The following is a 20261-nucleotide window of genomic DNA, read 5'->3' as shown; positions in this document are numbered from 1 at the left end:
CTATTGTATATTATATTTTATCTACATGTCTTCAATTCTTTAAGATGAAACTTAATATATTACGTTACCCGTGGGAACCAAATGAGCTCAAAGATCCAGTAAGACATACACATGAGTTTTATTCGAGAAACAAATAAAATGTGGGTTAAGTCAGACATGATTTGCCCTAAGACAAAGTCTCTGTAACGAAACAGAGCATGAGTTATCTTAGACTTGGTTTGCCCGAGGTCAATGTCTCTGTAACGAAACAGAGCATGAGTTATCTTAGACTTGGTTTGCCCGAGGTCAATGTCTCTGTAACGAAACAGAGCATGTGTTATCTTATACTTGGTTTGCCCGAGGTCAATGTCTCTGTAACGAAACAGAGCATGTGTTATCTTAGACTTGGTTTGCCCGAGGACAATGTCACTGTAACAACACTAAGCGTGGGTTAACTTAGACGTGGTATGTCGAAAAAAAACCACTACAGCAAAACTGAGCGTGGTTTAACTTAGACGTGGTATGTGTGAAGACAAAGTCACAGCAAAATAACTGAGCGAGGGCGAAGTTAGACGTGGTTTATTCGAAGACAAAGTCACTGCAAAAAAAAACACAGTATGTCTTATCTTAGACTTGGTTTGTCTTAGGCCGATGCCACTGCAACAAAGAGAGCGCGGATTATCTTACACGTTGTTTGTTCGAAGATAGTTGGTCAATGTAGCATAACAGAACATGTGCTATCTTAGAGTGGGTTTGTCCGAGGATAATGTCACTTAGACTTGGTTTGTCGAAGACATCGTCACTGCGATACAACCGAGCGTGGACTCGCTTAGACGTGATGTGTTCTAGGAAAATGTCACTACAACAAAACTAGGCATGTTTTATCTTAGACGAGATTTGTCCAAGGACAATGGCACTGGAACAAAACTGAGCGAAGGTTAACTTAGATTTGAGTTGTCCAACGAAAATGCCCTTGCAACAAAAGTGAGCGTGTGTTATCTTAGACTTTGTCAGAAGATAATTTCACTGCAACATAACTGAGCTTTTGTAATCTAAAACGTGGTTTATCTGAGGCTAATACCACTACATCAATACAGGCAAAACTTGTTCTTGCTCTTTTTCTTCCTCAATCAATTTTTGTATACTGATAGGGTATATTCCTGAAGTTGAATAAACCGACTGTGGAAAAAGAAATTATGACCAATTATGAACATGCGCTCCTGAGGAAACAAATCTCTTCATTTGGAATATCTTATTTTCCATCTTTGTACGCCAGTGCCATCTATTACCAAACCTTTGGGATGCTTCTGTGCTCTTCAATATAGGTTTACGTATATAGTTGGTAATTATACTCTATTCTACCATGTTTGCTATTTAACACCAGTTTTGATTGGTTTAAAACCATGTATTATTTTCCAATAACCCACGCTCGTGCCAATAATACACGGTAGTGAGTCACGGCTGTTACAATTTTATATATCTAATATTCACACATTTTATAAAAGGTTACTATAGCCGAGTGGGCTAATGGGTTAGTCTTTCAAGAAATTTGTATCACGATGCGAGTTCGAATCCTACGGAGGCCCCCCACCCCCCTTTTATTTTTTTTTTATCCTTTTTTTTTCAAAATCAATGCCATATGATAGATTCTCTTGATCGTAGTACTGTATTGCCTGTATTTTTCATCAACACATAATGCAATTCTCCAGAAATAAATTACAAGGTTTTCTCGGGGTTTCTTTGCTTTTTTTCTATTAGAAAAAGGTCGATCTCAGACCTAAACAGTACATGGTAGAATAGAAATAATCAACTTTGACTCGTGTATTGTTGCAGGATATACAACTCGGATTAGGATATTTTGCGGCCTTCGTTGTTAATTTAATTGCAAAATATCCTTGCCTCGTTGTATATCCTGCAACAATACACGAATCATCGTTAATTATTTCTTAAGTATATTATGGTAAACAAACGGAGGAGAAATTGTGACGGCGAATTCTGGTTAACATCTACGTTGTATGAGTCTAGTGGTAATCAATACGTAGACGTTTGGTATATCTATCTAAACAAACTGTTCTAATTTGTTTCTGCCATACCAGACTGATGATTGTGTTTGGAAGCTGATATGAAAAGGAACCATATACCCCGAAAATTAATTTAACTCCAGATTACTCAAAGAGGATTCGTGCCACTGCTGTTTTACCAAAACGCGCATGCACGGGTTTAATATGTCTTATTTCTATAACTTAAAAAGAAGTCAGAGCAATTGTATTTGACTAAGCTTGAACTCTTCACATCAATATGCAGTTTAATAAGATTACTTAGGACTTAATGAAAACTTATTCAAAACTATTATGACCTCTTAAGTAGTTCAATGTTACTAAATGGTACCTGTTCTAAGAAGACCTTTCTATAATATCTTTTTAATATCTTAATATCGGTAACAAATTTAAACTAACGAAGTACAAGACAACAGTTAGTCGGTCATGTTGTTTTTCAGATCAGTATTCAAAAAATGAAATGGGCATAAGTAAGGTCCAAATGGATTGAACCTTCATATGAAGCACGTGAAAATAATCCTTTCGGTATTGCAAGAAACAGTCAGCGATAAAAATTCAATGTGGTGAATGTCGACCATTTCATTTTCCTGATCAGAATCAAAATGGAATTAGCACGACAAGGGGCCAACGGGAAGATAGATACATCATAATTATATAGTTCGAGTCTCACAGAATTTCCCAGATTGGCGCCTGTAAACCATTTCATTCTCGATTCCTTTATAATTTCTTGTATGTTTGATAAAACTTCTTGTTGATACAAAATCTGAAAGATAAGTTTATCATAGTTATCTAATTGGCTCGTCTGTTTAAAATCTGTCTTTTGATCTTATTCTTTCCTCGTAGCAAGTTCTTAAAATACAATTGACTGAATTCCGCAGTTTCAACCATAAGGTAATAATGCGAAGCTTTCTGTATGTTGACAATAGTAATCTAATATACTAAATTATTACGGGTACTTTTTTCACACTATGTATATCTTTTCAATATCTAAGTCTCTGTGAAAACTTCATACTTCGGCACTGTAACTAAGTATGCTATTTACATATGTGCCTAGCATAGAGCATCGTATTAGTTTTTAATCACGATTTTCGTGAGCTTATTATAAATAACATAAAAAGGCTTCATTGCCTTATCAGTCACATGTTTTGGGTAACACAAAATTTACCATCATAATTGAAAAAAAAAAACATGCCTAAAATTAAATTGGTATAAAACTTAGTTCAGGTTCAATATAAAAACCACTTTTCATTATTTCTAATCTTCCCACCGTTTCTAGGTCCACTATTTTCCTCTTGTCAAAATCAAGTTAAGACTATATTTATTGTTATAAGTCTTAAGAGTATCTAATAATTGCTTCAAATCATCTGGTGTTTCTGCAAATAATACTGTATTACTCAGCATACATTAAAAGAAAGACAAAAACAATACTGATTAAATCTAATTCAATTGATGGGCAATATTCCCTAATGAAATAAATATCACAGTCATTCCCAAATAGGTACAAAATCGGGGGAGGCTCACGCCTTGGAGGAGTAATAACAGTTATGTTTCACACAAGATTTAACTGAATTATATAATTATCGAATGACTCGTTAAATAGTTTACACCATAATAGAGATTTTTCTATAACATCAAATGTGATCTTGTTATCGACAAAGCAGCAATATAACCTTCAAATGTGTTTTACGTTAATACTTTTCACCAACGGTAGAATGACCGTGTCTGAAGCCACATTGTGCATCTGTTATGATAGTATTTTCAGAACTCCACTTGACAAAACACTCATTCAGTATGGATGTAAACAACTTACCCATAAAACTTACAAGAATAATACCTCTGCAGATATTTTTATTTTCAGTATAAAAAGACAGAATTTAAAAGTTCAATAACAACTGAAGACGTTATGCCCGTATAATCAATAAAAGGTTCATTAAGTACATTATGCCCGCCACATAGTTTGTTTCCATTCAATTCTGATATAGCCAATGACAATTCTTGCTCGGTGTTATCTACATTTACACTGTACATCCAATTCATTAAATACACACGACATAATGTTTTCATCAATATTACTTATACCTTTCTCGCTCTCAATGCTACTTTGACCTGCGAGGTTCTTAAAATGGTGGAAGAAATCATCAATTGAAATTTTGCTACATAATTTTGATCAACGTTTGCCAAAGAATTAAAAAAAAAAGTTTTAGAATATGTTTTCTTATGTATCTTATCACATCACCCACTTGATATCCTTAAATTTTTACCTCAAACTTTTTTACAATACATCTTTTACTCTATAAGTGTTCCTCAATTACTCTAAATTGAAAATTAAAACCATGCAAAGCGTTTCTGTATTCTCTGTACTTCTGCTTACACTGAATATTGAACCAAGGTTTAGCATCTTTCAGTTTTTATATCTTCCTTTGACCTTTCACCTTTTACCAAGTTTCATGTATCATTAAAAACGTCACACAATAGTAAACATATATCACACAAAAAGGAACTATTCTTGTCAACACATCTTTCAATATATAATTCGTTAGTCAAAGGAGATCAATGTTTGTGTAAGATTCTGTGTTATTGCATTTATATTTTCATTCGTCCATCGTACATTTTCACATGCACATATCACCCTCTTCTTAATATGAAGATGCTCTTTAACCGGCTTAACGTCAGGGTCTTGCTCTATTCAAATATGAATGATCAGAAACGTTTTCAAACTTCCCAGTCTTAAAATCTACTGTATCAAAAAAGCTATGTTTCGCTACTGAAAGGTAATCACTAAGGCTATTGCCATTGGATCTACAAAAAATAACACTTCCCTAAGGATCGCCAGGATGTCGTTCTTTCATTTTTCTTAAACCAGTATCCTTACAAAATGACAATAATGTTCTACCGAAAGAGTAAACAGTTTTATCCATATTTCTACGTACAGTTACATCGTATATATAATCGATAGTTAACAGAATCATTAATATCAATAACTAAGTCATCATTTGTTACCAAATTAAGTCTACCACCAGTTATCGCAATAAGATCCCTAGCTATATAAATTTACTAGTCCAATCATCCCCTGTAAAGGTCTTACCGGTACTAGTCCAACCATCCCCTGTAAAGGTCTTACCGGTACTAGTCCAACCATCCCCTGTAAAGATCTTACCGGTACTAGTCCAACCATCCCCTGTAAAGATCTTACCGGTACTAGTCCAACCATCCCCTGTAAAGTTCTTACCGGTACTAGTCCAACCATCACCTGTAAAGGTCTTACCGGTACTAGTCCAAACCATCCCCTGTAAAGGTCTTACCGGTACTAGTCCAACCATCCCCAGTAACGGTATTACCGGTACTAGTCCAAACCATCCCCTGTAAAGTTCTTACCGGTACTAGTCCAACCATCCCCTGTAAAGGTCTTACCGTACTAGTCCAACCATCCTCTGTAAAGGTCTTGCCGGTACTAGTCCAATCATCCCTGTAAAGGTCTTACCGGTACTGGTCCAAACTATTCCCTGTAAAGGTCTTACCGGTACTAGTCCAACCATCCCCTGTAAAGGTCTTACCGGTACTGGTCCAAACCATCCCCTGTAAAGGTCTTACCGGTACTGGTCCAAACCATCCCCTGTAAAGGTCTTACCGGTACTAGTCCAACCATCCCCTGTAAAGGTCTTACCGGTACTAGTCCAAACCATCCCCTGTAAAAGTCTTACCGGTACTAGTCCAACCATCCCTGTAAAGGTATTACCGGTACTAGTCCAACCATCCCCTGTAAAGATCTTACCGGTACTAGTCCAACCATCCCCTGTAAAGGTCTTACCGGTACTAGTCCAAATCATCCCTGTAAAGGTCTTACCGGTACTAGTCCAACCATCCCCTGTAAAGGTCTTACCGGTACTAGTCCAAACCATCCCCTGTAAAAGTCTTACCGGTACTAGTCCAACCATCCCTGTAAAGGTATTACCGGTACTAGTCCAACCATCCCCTGTAAAGATCTTACCGGTACTAGTCCAACCATCCCCTGTAAAGATCTTATCGGAACTAGTCCAACAATCCCCTGTAAAGGTCTTATCGGTACGACTAGTCCAATCATCCCCTGTAAATGTTTTACCGGGACTACTCCAACCAACCCCTGTAAAGGTCTTACCGGTACTAGTCCAAACCATCCCCTGTAAAGTCTTACCGGTACTAGTCCAACCATCCCCTGAAAATGTCTTACCGGTACTAGTCCAACCATCCCCTGTAAAGGCCTTATCGGCACTACTAGTCCAATCATCCCCTGTAAAGGTCTTACCGGTACTAGTCCAAGCCATCCCCTGTAAAGGTCTTACCGGTACTAGTCCAACCATCCCCTGTAAAGGTCTTACCGGTACAAGTCTAACCATCCCCTGTATCGGTCTTACCGGTACTAGTCCAACCGTCCCCTGTAAAGGTCTTACCAGTACTAGTCCAACCATCCCCTGTAAAGGCCTTATCGGCACTACTAGTCCAAACCATCCCCTGTAAAGGTCTTACCGGTACTAGTCCAACCATCCCCTTTAAAGGTCTTACCGGTACAAGTCTAACCAACCCCTGTATCGGTCTTACCGGAACTAGTCCATACCATTCCATGTAAAGGTCTTACCGGTACTAGTCCAACCATCCCCTGTATCGGTCTTACCGGTACTAGTCCAACCGTCCCCTGTAAAGATCTTACCGGTACTAGTCCAACCATCCCAAGTAACGGTATTACCGGTACTAGTCCAAGCCATCCCCTGTAAAGGTCTAACCACTACTAGTCTTACCATCCCCTATAAAGGTCTTACCGGTACAAGTCTAACCAACCCCTGTAAAGGTATTACAGACCCGTGTACGTTCGCAGTTCCGATTTAAGCGTAGTGTTTCCGTAGCACTTCCGTAGCATTACCGTATCACTTCCGTACCATTTCCGTAGCATTATCGTAGCATTACCGTACCATTTCCGTAGCATTACCGTAGCATTACCGTACCATTTCCGTAGCATTTCCGTAGCGTTTGCGTCCACTTACCGTAGCATTACCGTAGCATTTGCGTTTACCTATTTTCACTCGCTGACCGTCTCATAACCGTTCGGTAGAAAATTTTGCGGAATGTATTTTTTATCGAAACGAAATTTAGTTAAATATACTTACCGAACGTCACTAAAGCATAGTAGCGACAGCAAATAATTTAATAAGGAGGTGAGAATTAAATATATATGGTTATACATCTTTCTGTATCTTTGTTTAGAAAAAATAACACTCTCACAAAAAACAAGTCAAGTCACATGGTCCATCGATCTTAGTGTGATAAAAAAATGGCGGATCCTAGTATAGTAGTCGACGCATTACGATGGAAACGAAGATGAAGATCGTGTCAAATAAACAATATTTCCTTTACTGTGCTATAGTCAAACCTTTAAAACAGTTCCATGTAATATGCACTGGTCAGGCTACATGTATAGGGTACAAATGGTCCAGACAGTATCACACAGGTAAACTAGGGTAGTTAGACTTAATTGTCAGCGATGATACAAACAACACAGCATGTTGTACACTAGTCAACTAAAGGTACGGTATTCTGTGGACCAAGTGATACTAGGTGTGAAAGGTAGAACAATAAGAGATAATTATGACCTACAGGTAAGGCTATAGACTGCTTCATAAAACTTGGCTTCCAACATTAATGAGAATGTCATCGTGATCTACGGAGTTATTCATTATTTATTTCAGTTTTAAACCCAAAGGTCTAATCACAAAATTGATAACAAATTGATAAAATCAGAGACCGTATAAATGTGATATATATTTCTCTCGGTAAAACTACGACAGGAAATTCAAATCTATATCTTCGGATCATATGTGATATATATGTATGTATCTGATAAAGTATAACAAGAGTAAATTAATTACAAAGTAAGAGCAAATACGGTATATAAAGTGCATACACATGTGAAATAGAACTGATGTCCTAAATAGAAATCATCCAGATAATCAAGTTAGTCTTGTTATGAACAGTAAAAAAGAGACTTAATTCTGAAAACAAATCTTCGTCCGACATAAATCTCTCAAGTGAGACGTTAAAAAACTGTCAGGAATATGACAAACGTAGTTTTAATTAATTAGGACTCTTTTAAGAACATTACAATTTCTTACAATAATCCAGAATTTACAGGGATAAAGCAGGGTTGAGCTACTCGACCTAGTCAAAAAAAGATGTGGAACTAAAAAGTTAAATTATCCTGTACAAGTTCGATCAAGCAGGCTATGTAAAGATTTGAATAAAAATATATGTATTAATGCCTACATACCAGACTAGGTAAATTGAATTGTGTACAAAACATGTAATATAGACTATGATCGTTTAATTTTGATTTAAAACACGTAAAAGATGTAAAAGAGAGGGTGAATCATTTGAATCGCGTAGTTTAAGGACTGATATTATACAGATATTTTTTGTATCATCACACTAACATCATCGTCAAAGTTGGAATAGCAAAAACTTTTCTTCGTGGCAACGTTGCTTTACTTCATTAAGAAACACATCCGCTGCTAGTTTGATAGAATTTTATAATTATTGGTATGCACAAAAAATATTTGCTTTGGTGTCTTTTCTAAAATTGTTATTTTGTAAAAAAAAAAAAAAAAAAAAAATAACACACACACCCTCACACATATACACAGATTTAAATAACAGTCATACAAGACACTTGTTAATACTTCTATTATAAAAAGCATACATTTGTAATTTAAACTCTTGAGATGGCGATGGTTTCATGATATATGTAAACTGAATAAATTTCGATTTTTACTGTGAATATCTAAGATTTGTTATAAGTAGCCTCTATAAATTCATTTGAATCATTATTGTATAAGTCATATTCAACTTGACATTTTCATATTTTCTTTCATGAAAGTAAGAACAGGCTACTGCTATAGTTTAAACTCACTCAGATGTAAAATTTGACATGTTGGCCAGGTAATACAGGTAAATTTCTGTATGTTGGCTAAGTGAGAATAAGCCATAATTGGACCCCGGGGGGTTAATTGGGGACAGGTCACCTGGCCAGGTATACCACGTGCCAGACATAAAAGAGCTAGACTGATCGGCATCTTAGAGGTAAAGTGTGATAGGATGCATGTCCTCAATGCTGTGGGGTTGCATATTGCGCCCAGTTGGCCATTGGCAACAGGCCTTTCATAGATGTTTGGCTTCAATGTAATGTACATGTACAAGATCTGTCGACAGAACATACAATGTATAATATCATATAGATGACTTGTACTGTAAAAAAAAAACTTTCAAGTTGAGAATAACAATGTAAAAGAAACTTTAGTAAATTAACATTCAATTAAAATTTAAAATATTAATATTTTGTCTGACAAAATATTTACATGAAGTATATATACACCTGATTCAGCCATTATTAGGCCTCTGACACAAACTGATGTATTGTAATAGAAGCATGTACATGATTAAAATGATCGCAAACAGCATCAAAATTAATTTCAAAAGTAGATTCTTCACTCTACACTGTTGAAGTCTTTATATATTGAATCAAAGTATTACCGGGTTATGTCCTTTGTGATAATAAGTTTTAAAAAAACTATTGTGCACTAATTATACGTTTACTTCAGTACCTTAAATCTCGTGCACTCCTCAAGGGTGCAAAGGTTAACTGATTGTCACTCAACTGTAGTTGTAGTCCATTAATAAATATTTTCAGAGTGTTATCCATTATCACGTAAACATACAGAGTCTGCTCCATTGCAGACGTGTGATATCAGAGACATATATATGTCTCTGGTGATATACACGTATCTGATTGCACATGTACATTGTATAGTCTTAAGTATATAATTATTGATGTTTTGTTTTTAGTTTTTATCCCTCCCCATGCAGCCAGAATTTCCTCTGATCCGACATCAGACTTTTAAACAAATCGTCAATGCTTACACACCATTAATATTACCAGTGATTGTTATATATAGACTTGCCAGGCATGTACATGTACTTGACTTAATTGTCCCCCTTACTTGTTGCCATGGGTACTAATCCCCCCTCCCCACCACCATCAACTTCACCTGATGGCCATGGATATACACTTGATTAGGAGTCACCGGGCTCAGGTGTGTACATAACCACACCTGGTCAGTTTCTCCTTTTACCAATTAGCCCTAGGCGGGTCTATTCATAGCCTGGTCAATCTGTGTTCAGAATTCTTGATCTGTTTACCTGTACCTAAATTAACACTTTGATACAAGTTTTACAATTCAATTAGTTTATTACTTAAACCTTAGGGTTTATCAGTACAAATGCGGTGAATAAATGCAGTAAAATATAGATAAATACATAAAAACAAAACGATAAAGTTCGAACACACAGAGACAACACATACGCGACCGCAGCGCTAGTGTAGAGAGTGATTTTATTTTAAAATTAAATACTATCGTCTTTTGTTGCCGAGAATAATAAATTATGACCTTAATATTTCCGGTTTCTAAAAGTTGTACAAATTATCGCAAACTGAGGTTTTCTATAGTAGTGCAGTTTGATAAAACGTTCTTCCACTTCCCGATACAACATTCACTCCATCAGACACCTTTCACTGTCGTTTCTACGAGTTCGCTTCGTCTAGGATCCGCTTTTTATCAGAACCAGATAATTTATTCAGAAACGGTCGATTATTTGTGAGCGTCAACCGTAGCATTACCGTAGCATTTCCGTAGCATTACCGTACCATTTCCGTAGCATTTCCGTAGCATTACCGTAGCATTTCCGTAGCATTTCCGTAGCATTTCCGTAGCATTTCCGTAGCGTTTGCGTTTAAGACGGAACAGCGAACGTACACGGGTCTGTACCGGTACTAGTCCAACAATCCCCTGTAAAGGTCTTACCGGTACTAGTCCAACCATCCCCTGTATCGGTCTTACCGGTACTAGTCCAACCGTCCCCTGTAAAGGTCTTACCGGTACTAGTCCAACCATCCCCTGTAAAGGTCTTACCGGTACTAGTCCATACCATCCCATGTAAAGTCTTACCAGTACTAGTCCATACCATCCCTTGTAAAGGTCTTACGGGTACTAGTCCAACAATCCCATGTAAAGGTCTTACCGGTACTAGTCCAAACCATCCCCTGTAAAGGTCTTACCGGTACTAGTCCAATCATCCCATATCAAGGTCTTACCGGTACTAGTCCAAACCATTCCCTGTAAAAGTCTTACCGGACTGGTCCAAACCATCCATGTAAAGGTCTTACCGGTACTAGTCCAACAATCCGCTGTAAAGGTCTTACCGGTACTGGTCCAAACCATCCCTGTAAAGGTCTTACCGGTACTAGTCCAAACTATCCCCTGTAACGTTATAACCGGTACTAGTCCAACCATCCCCTGTAACGTTATTACCGGTATAAGTCCAATCATCCCCTGTAAAGGTCTTACCGGTACTAGTCCAACAATCCCATGTAAAGGTCTTACCGGTACTAGTCCAAACTATCCCCTGTAACGTTATTACCGGTATAAGTCCAATCATCCCCTGTAAAGGTCTTACCGGTACTAGTCCAACAATCCCATGTAAAGGTCTTACGGGTACTAGTCCAATCATCCCATGTAAAGGTCTTACCGGTACTAGTCCAACCATCCCCTGTAAAGGTATTACCGGTACTAGTCCAACCATCCCCTGTAAAGGTCTTACCGGTACTAGTCCAACAATCCCATGTAAAGGTCTTACCGGTACTAGTCTAACAATCCCATGTAAAGGTCTTACCGGTACTAGTCCAATCATCCCATGTAAAGGTCTTACCGGCTCTAGTCCAAACCATCGCCTGTAAAAGTCTTACCGGCACTAGTCTAACTATCCCCTGTAAAGGTCTTACCGGTACTAGTCCAAACCATCCCTTGTAAAGGTCTTACCGGTACTAGTCCAATCATCCCCTGTAAAAGTCTTACCGGTACTAGTCCAACCATCCCCTGCAAAGGTCTTACCGGTACTAGTCCAACAATCCCCTGTAAAGGTCTTACCGGAACTAGTCCAACCATCCCCTGTAAAGGTCTTACCAGACCTAGTCCAAACCATCCCCTGTATCGGTCTTACCGGTACTAGTCCAACCATCCCCTGTAAAGGTCTTACCGGTACTAGTCCAACCATCCCCTGTATCGGTCTTACCGGTACTAGTCCAACCGTCCCCTGTAAAGGTCTTACCGGTACTAGTCCAACCATCCCCTGTAAAGGTCTTACCGGTACTAGTCCATACCATCCCATGTAAAGTCTTACCAGTACTAGTCCATACCATCCCTTGTAAAGGTCCTACGGGTACTAGTCCAACAATCCCCTGTAAAGGTCTTACCGGAACTAGTCCAACCATCCCCTGTAAAGGTCTTACCAGTACTAGTCCAAACCATCCCCTGTAAAGGTCTTACCGGTACTAGTCCAACCATCCCCTGTAAAGGTCTTACCGGTACTAGTCCAACAATCCCCTGTAAAGATCTTACCGGTACTAGTCCAAACCATCCCCTGTAAAGGTCTTACCAGTACTAGTCCAAACCATCCCCTGTAAAGGTCTTACCGGTACTAGTCCAACAATCCCATGTAAAGGTCTTACGGGTACTAGTCCAATCATCCCATGTAAAGGTCTTACCGGTACTAGTCCAACCATCCCCTGTAAAGGTCTTACCGGTACTAGTCTAACCATCCCCTGTAAAGGTCTTACCGGTACTAGTCCAACAATCCCATGTAAAGGTCTTACCGGTACTAGTCTAACAATCCCATGTAAAGGTCTTACCGGTACTAGTCCAATCATCCCATGTAAAGTCTTACCGGCTCTAGTCCAAACCATCGCCTGTAAAAGTCTTACCGGCACTAGTCTAACTATCCCCTGTAAAGGTCTTACCGGTACTAGTCCAACCATTCCCTGTAAAGTCTTACCGGTACTAGTCCACCCATCCCCTGTAAAGGTCTTACCGGTACTAGTCCAAACCATCCCCTGTAAAGGTCTTACCGGTACTAGTCCAAACCATCCCCTGTAAAGGTCTTACCGGTACTAGTCCAAACCATCCCCTGTAAAGGTCTTACCGGTACTAGTCCAAGCCATCCCCTGTAAAGGTCTTACCGGTACTAGTCCAACCATCCCCTGTAAAGGTCTTACCGGTACTAGTCCAACCATCCCCTGTAAAGGTCTTACCGGTACTAGTCCAACCATCCCCTGTAAAGGTCTTACCGGTACTAGTCCAAATCATCCCCTGTAAAGGTCTTACCGGTACTAGTCCAACCATCCCATCTAAAGGTCTTACCGGTACTAGTCCAACCATCCCCTGTAAAGGTCTTATCGTTACTACTTGTCCAACCAATCCCTGTAAAGGTCTTATCGTTACTACTTGTCCAACCAATCCCTGTAAAGGTCTTACCGTACTAGTTCAACCATCCCCTGTAAAGATCTTACCGTACTAGTTCAACCATCCCCTGTAAAGGTCTTACCGTACTAGTTCAACCATCCCCTGTAAAGATCTTACCGTACTAGTCCAACCATCCCCTGTAAAGGTCTTACCGGTACTAGTCTATACCATCCTCTGTAAAGGTCTTACCGGTACTAGTCCAAACCTTCGCCTGTAAAAGTCTTACCGGTACTAGTCCAAACCATCCCATCTAAAGGTCTTACCGGTACTAATCCAACCATCCCATCTAAAGGTCTTACCGGTACTAGTCCAACCTTCCCCTGTGAATGTATTGACGGTACTAGTCCAACCATCCCTGTAAAGGTCTTATCGTACTAGTTCAACCATCCCCTGTAAAGATCTTACCGTACTAGTCCAACCATCCCCTGTAAAGGTCTTACCGGTACTAGTCTATACCATCCTCTGTAAAGGTCTTACCGGTACTAGTCCAACCATCCCTTGTAAAGGTCTTACCGGTACTAGTCCAAACCTTCGCCTGTAGAAGTCTTACCGGTACTAGTCCAACCATCCCCTGTAAAGGTCTTACCGGTACTAGTCCAACCATCCCCTGTAAAGGTCTTACCGGTACTAGTCCAACCATCCCCTGTAAAGGTCTTACCGGTACTAGTCCAACCATCCCTTGTAAATGTCTTACCGGTATCTGTGTCGATACCTTTTACAACACTATACTGTAAACTACGTGTATAAGTGTGCTATTTATACATATAAAGGCATTTTGTTTCATTCTCCACAAAACAAGTCGTACACCACTCGCGCTACAGTACATAGGGAACGCTAAACTCGCTTTAATCCTGGTGGTGTGTAAGGAGTAGTACGGATATATTTGACACCTAGGGAATCCGTTAAAGGTAAGTTAACTATTTGTATAAACCACTGTTGCTGAATGAAATATCAATTAACACGGAATTAAACACAGGTTCGATGTAGATATTGATTAGACAGGGTAAGTTACTTAAAATATTGTCTATATGCACGTATAAGGGTGAAGTTAATTACCTAGATATATTATGTATACACATGCACACATGTACACTGTTTAAATACCGCCTTGGACAGAATCGAGAGGCCACTACAGAAATAAGTGCAGAGTTTCAGATAGATGTATACACGTATATAAAATTACTCTTGAACAATAGTAAAATATCAATGCTAGTTCACGTAATTAAACTATACCATGCTGGACGACATTGACTGTATAGTAAATTGAACAATCTTAGAAAGTATCCAGCTTGCGTTATGAGGTACATAACTTAATCATTCTGGTGCCAGTGTATGCCACACCCAACCCACACGCCCACACACTCACACAACACCCCTCAAACACACACACGAAGTCTTAGGTTTATATTTTTCATGTTAATTAAACGATGTATTGACCGAAATCAAAAGGCTATAATAGTTTTATCATAAAATGACTGTTTTGATGTTTAATAATCATGCAGGGAATGCAAAAATCATTTTAACATGAATTAATAGAGATTTGTAAAGAATTGTAAATGGTTTATTTGTCTTTTTAACACTTTACAGTAAAAAGTAAACAGATCCATTAAAATGCAACATTAAGTACCCTAATTCTGACGGTAATTCTATATTCTAACAATCAGATATTGCTTGTCATGTTACCAAACCGGGCAAAATATTTCAAACTGTTGGACAATACCAAGGGGAGTTAATTCATAACTAATCTATTTTTAGAAACACCCAGCCTTTTTTCAGCTTTTTTCGCTCGACCGCTTGATGTGACTTTTTATCGGGGATCAAGTGAGTCTATTTCAGCTAATCAAAGAAAGTAAAAAATATAATTTTATGATAATAGTGCGTGTATATTTTCCATTGGTTGCATAATTTGGGGTATAGTAAAACGAAGTTATCAGCAATACCGGCCCTGTATTTCACCCCGAATTCGAAACTTAATATTTCCTCGTGATCTTACCAGTGTCGAGTAACTTCCCGTGGTGTTCAGTTATACTTTAAATCATTTAAATAAGAATGACACAGAAATAATAATCACGTCAGGATCTGACTCACACTAACACAGTTGTTTGGTTACACCAATTGCATGCAGTCTGTAAAAAGACTTTAGAAATCAAAGTTTAATATGACGACAATTTATTTTTATCACCACCTAAAACTTAAAATGCACATACGTTTACCCGAGAACCGGATCCACTAATGATGTGTATATACCAGACCGTCAGCTGAATTAGGGTTTTATACTACTCTCTGAAGGTAACAACAGGAACCAGACACACAAAGCGGTGACGTCAGTAAATGTAAAATATACAGTCATGAATGTATAATTGATATTTGATGGGATTTTTTTAAAATGTTTAACAACGGGTTCGAGGTCGCCATACTATAGGTACATATATAGAGGACATTGTTGTAAGACGTATATTGTATCACTGGTGAAAGGTTTTTGTCTTTGCCACCCTTGTGACACTATACTCTCCTGTGGGCTAGTCAAGCGTAAACAGGAAGTGAAATCTATAAGCGTTATCCTACGGACAGTGTAATAGATTTACATATTATCATAGTAGTTAGTGGCAAAGTTAGCCGTAAAAACAGACCCGGACACACATACCTACGAAGGCAGACCCAGAGAGACATATAAATGGCCGATGTAGAGCTAATCTAGTGTATATTATGTTTAAATCTTTGTATTCCTAGATCAACTATCAGAGGTATGACAGCTGGACTTTCCATTAGTCATACTGCATATCACTTATAACGTCTGTTACAGCAATTTATATATGTATCTACATGTCTGATGGGGTCATTGTTACAAAACCGGAAATGTTGACATTACAGTGGCGTAGGAAGCGGGGGGGCAGGGGGGGCAATTGCCCCCCCACTTTTTTCAGTGGGGGGGCAAACATATCTTTTTGCCCCCCCACTTTTTGACATCCAAAATCTAAAAAAGGGGAAAAAACACGAATTTATATATTCATTTCGATAAATATCTGTATATTTTCGAACCGATAATGTTTTCTTGAAGGCAACGATAAAAACTTTGTCTTGTACATCCGGAACATTCCGACTTTTATACTAGTATATCAATCCTCAGACCTGTGTGTCGGTCGTCTGCAATAGCCTGGTAAGTCAATATTTATATCTTAATACGAAATTTTGCTTAACTTCATCACATAGATTCAATAGGTTGACGATAATTTGTGAAGTTAATTGAGTTCATAATGAGAACAAGACAGAAACACAACATGAATAAGAATGCGCGGTTTTAACGTGAATAGAGTGATACTAATTACCGAGAGGTACGAATGAGGAAATACAAAAAAAATTCAGCTCGCGCCTACGGCGCTCGCTTTATCATTAAATTATTGCCCCCCCCCCCCTTCGATTGCAGATCCACAGGGGGGCTTCGCCACCATGGGACCCGCTGGGCGGCCCCCAGACCTCTCGCAAAAAGGGAAAAAAATCGGCTCGCGCCGACGGCGCTCGCATGATCACTTAATTACTGGACCCCCCTTTCGAAAACTCCTGGATCCGCGCCTGATCCCGAATTATTGGAAATGTGCTATATTCATTTTCCGCGGAGGGCTTAGAACCCCTTGAACCCCCTATCAGGGCGCTGCCTGGACCCCTCGTAAAAAAAAAAAAAAAAAATCGGCTCGCGCCTACGGCGCTCGCATTATTACTAAATTACTGGACCACCCGCCCTTTCGAAAATCATGGCCGGGCCTGGTGATTCATGTTTTGCCATAAATAATATATCCTGATTTGCGTAAATAACTTATTTTGTACTACATAAATTATCAAAATTATCATGGGATGTTGAAATGATAATTATTGCCTAATTTTGCGGAGATGGCATACGATTTGTTTAGTGCGTAAAATTTAAGGTTAAAAAAAAATTTGCCCCCCCACTTTTTGACGACTTCCTACGCCACTGCATTACCTAGATTTGCATGGCGGATTTTGTCGAATAATCATACGACGCACATTTTCTTTCGGAACATCTCGGGCCAGTTTAATTAATTCCTTAACTCATTTTTTTTTCTCCACAGGAAAGCATTACATTATTCAAGGAAGGTTCCGTAACTAAGCCGTTCAAGGTCACAGAGGTCAGATATGCCTTTTTCAGTTCTTCTTAATAGCCAAAATTCCCATGGACCGGCTATTAGGCCTGTAGTATATCGGTATAAAAGGCTTCATAGTTTATTAAAATGAATGACCATGACGAACATTCAAAGTCAAAGTGGTCAAATAGGTTAAAAGTTTTCAATGAGTTCTCAATAACCATTTTGATGCAGTGATCTGACAGTAGGCCTGTTGAATACTGGGGTAAAGAGCTACCAGAATGGTTCCAATGAATGAATGACATACCTGCAAGGTCACGGGATCAAATATGCTAAAATCTTTAAAGGACTAAATAATTGTTAATACGAATTGCTATTGAAATGAAAATACCTGTATATTTTTCAAAGTCATTTAATTCAAAGAAGTTTCACATTAAACCCACTATTCGCATTGATGCCATATAAGCGATACAGGCCTTTTGGGCCTATCTACATAGTTTGCTTTTTATCGAGTAATGCTGAGTTTTCGTTTATATGTGTCGTTTATATTCCTATTGTATATGAATAGTCTATTGCCCATTTGATTTCACAAAAGATTATGTTTGAGTGTTTGTGACACTCTGCAAAAGCCTTATTTGAATCATTTCAGTACTAACAAGAGGATTCCATTACTGTCACCATCATGGGATACACGGAACGGCTGATAGCCTGTTTCATCATTCTCACGTGTGCTTCAACAGGTATGTCCTTTTGTCAGTTAAATATTTCAATCTCTTGACTAAGTAGAGATACCTTATAATGATGATGGTTAATGTTGAAAATGGCGCGGGATTAAAACTATCTTCACAACCCTGCAGTAATTCTAATTGAACATTGAAAATGAGGTATGAGAATTTAAGATGTGATCTGTATTTAATAGATGGTCTGGTGTTAAATAGGAGGTGTTTATCAACCTCAGTTTTCCCAATATTTCGCAAAACAGACAAATAAATAATATATCTACACTCAATGCGTACTTTAATGTATAGTACTCATTTAATGTCGATGAGAATAACGTACTAAAGTTCTAATTGATACGGAGTATCATGATATGTTACGTCGGGTTGTCTGATCTGAATTTCTGGAACGAAATTCACAGCAATTTATCGCTATTACTTTTATCAGCGACTACCGTAAGAGGAGACCGTGCTCCTCGGGCTTTACACATTCCTTAATTGTTTTACACGTGCATATATACAACTGCATGAATTACACATGCATTCGTTTGACCGTTCATAACTAATCGACTGCACATGCGCAGATTATTGACATATTTGCTTGTTGTATCAACATGCTTAGAATCTCGAACGCCTGAATATCAATTGAAAGGCCGTGTGCAAATAACTGCTATATCAGTTGTGTTAGCCTCCCTTCCGTTTAGTTCCGCTTGAGTCCTCTCGATTTGAAAATATTTGGTTTTCTTTGATTTAATTAATGTTTTTTATGATGTTTTTTTGTTTCATTTACTTGTTACCAATGTATCTTGTTTAAAATCAATCTTTTTGTTTAATTTCATCTTTAATTTTCATTACGTTTAGTTCGAGCACAGTGTTCCGGGTCACCCACGGATATCACTATATCAACCTATGAAATAGGTTCATTTACGTATCCAAGCAGCGGGTTGTACACACAGTAAGTAGAGGGCGTCTCAGAAAGTTTCCTTATATATCTTTGTTTTAAAGATGCACCATTCTTTCCTTAATAAAGATTGATGTTGTATACATCGTACTGACGACATGTATATACCCATCTCATTACTGGAGAAAAGTATGTAGGCAAAAGGTTCTGTTTGTTGAAATCTATAAAGTAAAACATGTTTAGAACAGAAGTATGAACTGGACGTATTGTTAAGATATGACTTGTAGGAATGTTAAACTTTCTCTAAAGATACCGATTATAACTATAATTACATCTACATGTATTTATAAAAATAGTGTTATTTTACGTGATTTTAACTTCCCCGCTCTGAATTCTGGCAATTTTCAAAATGTATATAGTAATTGTCAGAAATTTTGCTATTTCAGATATAAAAATATTGCAAAATAATTTGAGTAGATTCTTACCCAAACATAAGTACTGATTCAGTATTTTTAGTAATGTAACTCTGGAAACTCACCTGCATGGTTGCTATAGCAACGGAAAATGGGTTGGTAAGGTGAAAATGTCCATTATGTTACCAATTCTAAAATTACACTTTCATAAACAAGAAACAGTAGTTAACATAAAGCTTCCAAAATGGCACACAGCAAAATCATTTGCTTGTTTTTTTTTAGACAATACAGACAATGTATTGTGATATGAATACATGTAGTATCATTTACAACCAGGGGATAGTGTTCACAACATAGGTAACATCCCCTGTCTCACTTTTTATAGGTCTATTTGTAGCTTGATAGGCTTTAATATGATAATGTTTTCCCGTGCAGCGTTTAAGTTTAAAGAATTTTAAAAGAGTTTGTTTGAAATGATGGTGGGGTTTTGTTTTGAAGAAAAACAACTATTTATTGATTCATTGGTTTTAAATAAAATCCTGTGAGCACAAAAAATACTTATCAAAGAAAAAATATATATTGCAATATTTAGCTAGAAAACCATCATGAACATTGCAAGTAGCATGACAGACATGTAAAAGGCCAGACTTTAGTAACATGATATACATTGGTAACATGACAGGCATTGGTAACATGACAGACATTGGTAACATGACAGACATG

The 20261-nt window shown here is 38.0% G+C and overlaps 1 long non-coding RNA gene across 1 annotated transcript; it reads left to right on the top strand.

Moving 5' to 3' along the window:
• Positions 1-14175: 14175 nt before the first annotated feature.
• LOC117344224 lies at positions 14176-19213 on the top strand. The gene is made up of 4 exons (XR_004536130.1): positions 14176-14319; positions 17497-17553; positions 18158-18248; positions 19086-19213. It is a non-coding gene; the product is annotated as an uncharacterized LOC117344224 (long non-coding RNA).
• Positions 19214-20261: the final 1048 nt, after the last annotated feature.

The sequence above is a fragment of the Pecten maximus genome, chromosome 15, assembly GCF_902652985.1.
Source record: "Pecten maximus chromosome 15, xPecMax1.1, whole genome shotgun sequence".
Lineage (NCBI taxonomy): Eukaryota > Metazoa > Mollusca > Bivalvia > Pectinida > Pectinidae > Pecten > Pecten maximus.
The sequence above is the reverse complement of the archived record's forward strand: the minus strand, read 5'-3'. Positions and strand labels throughout refer to the sequence as shown.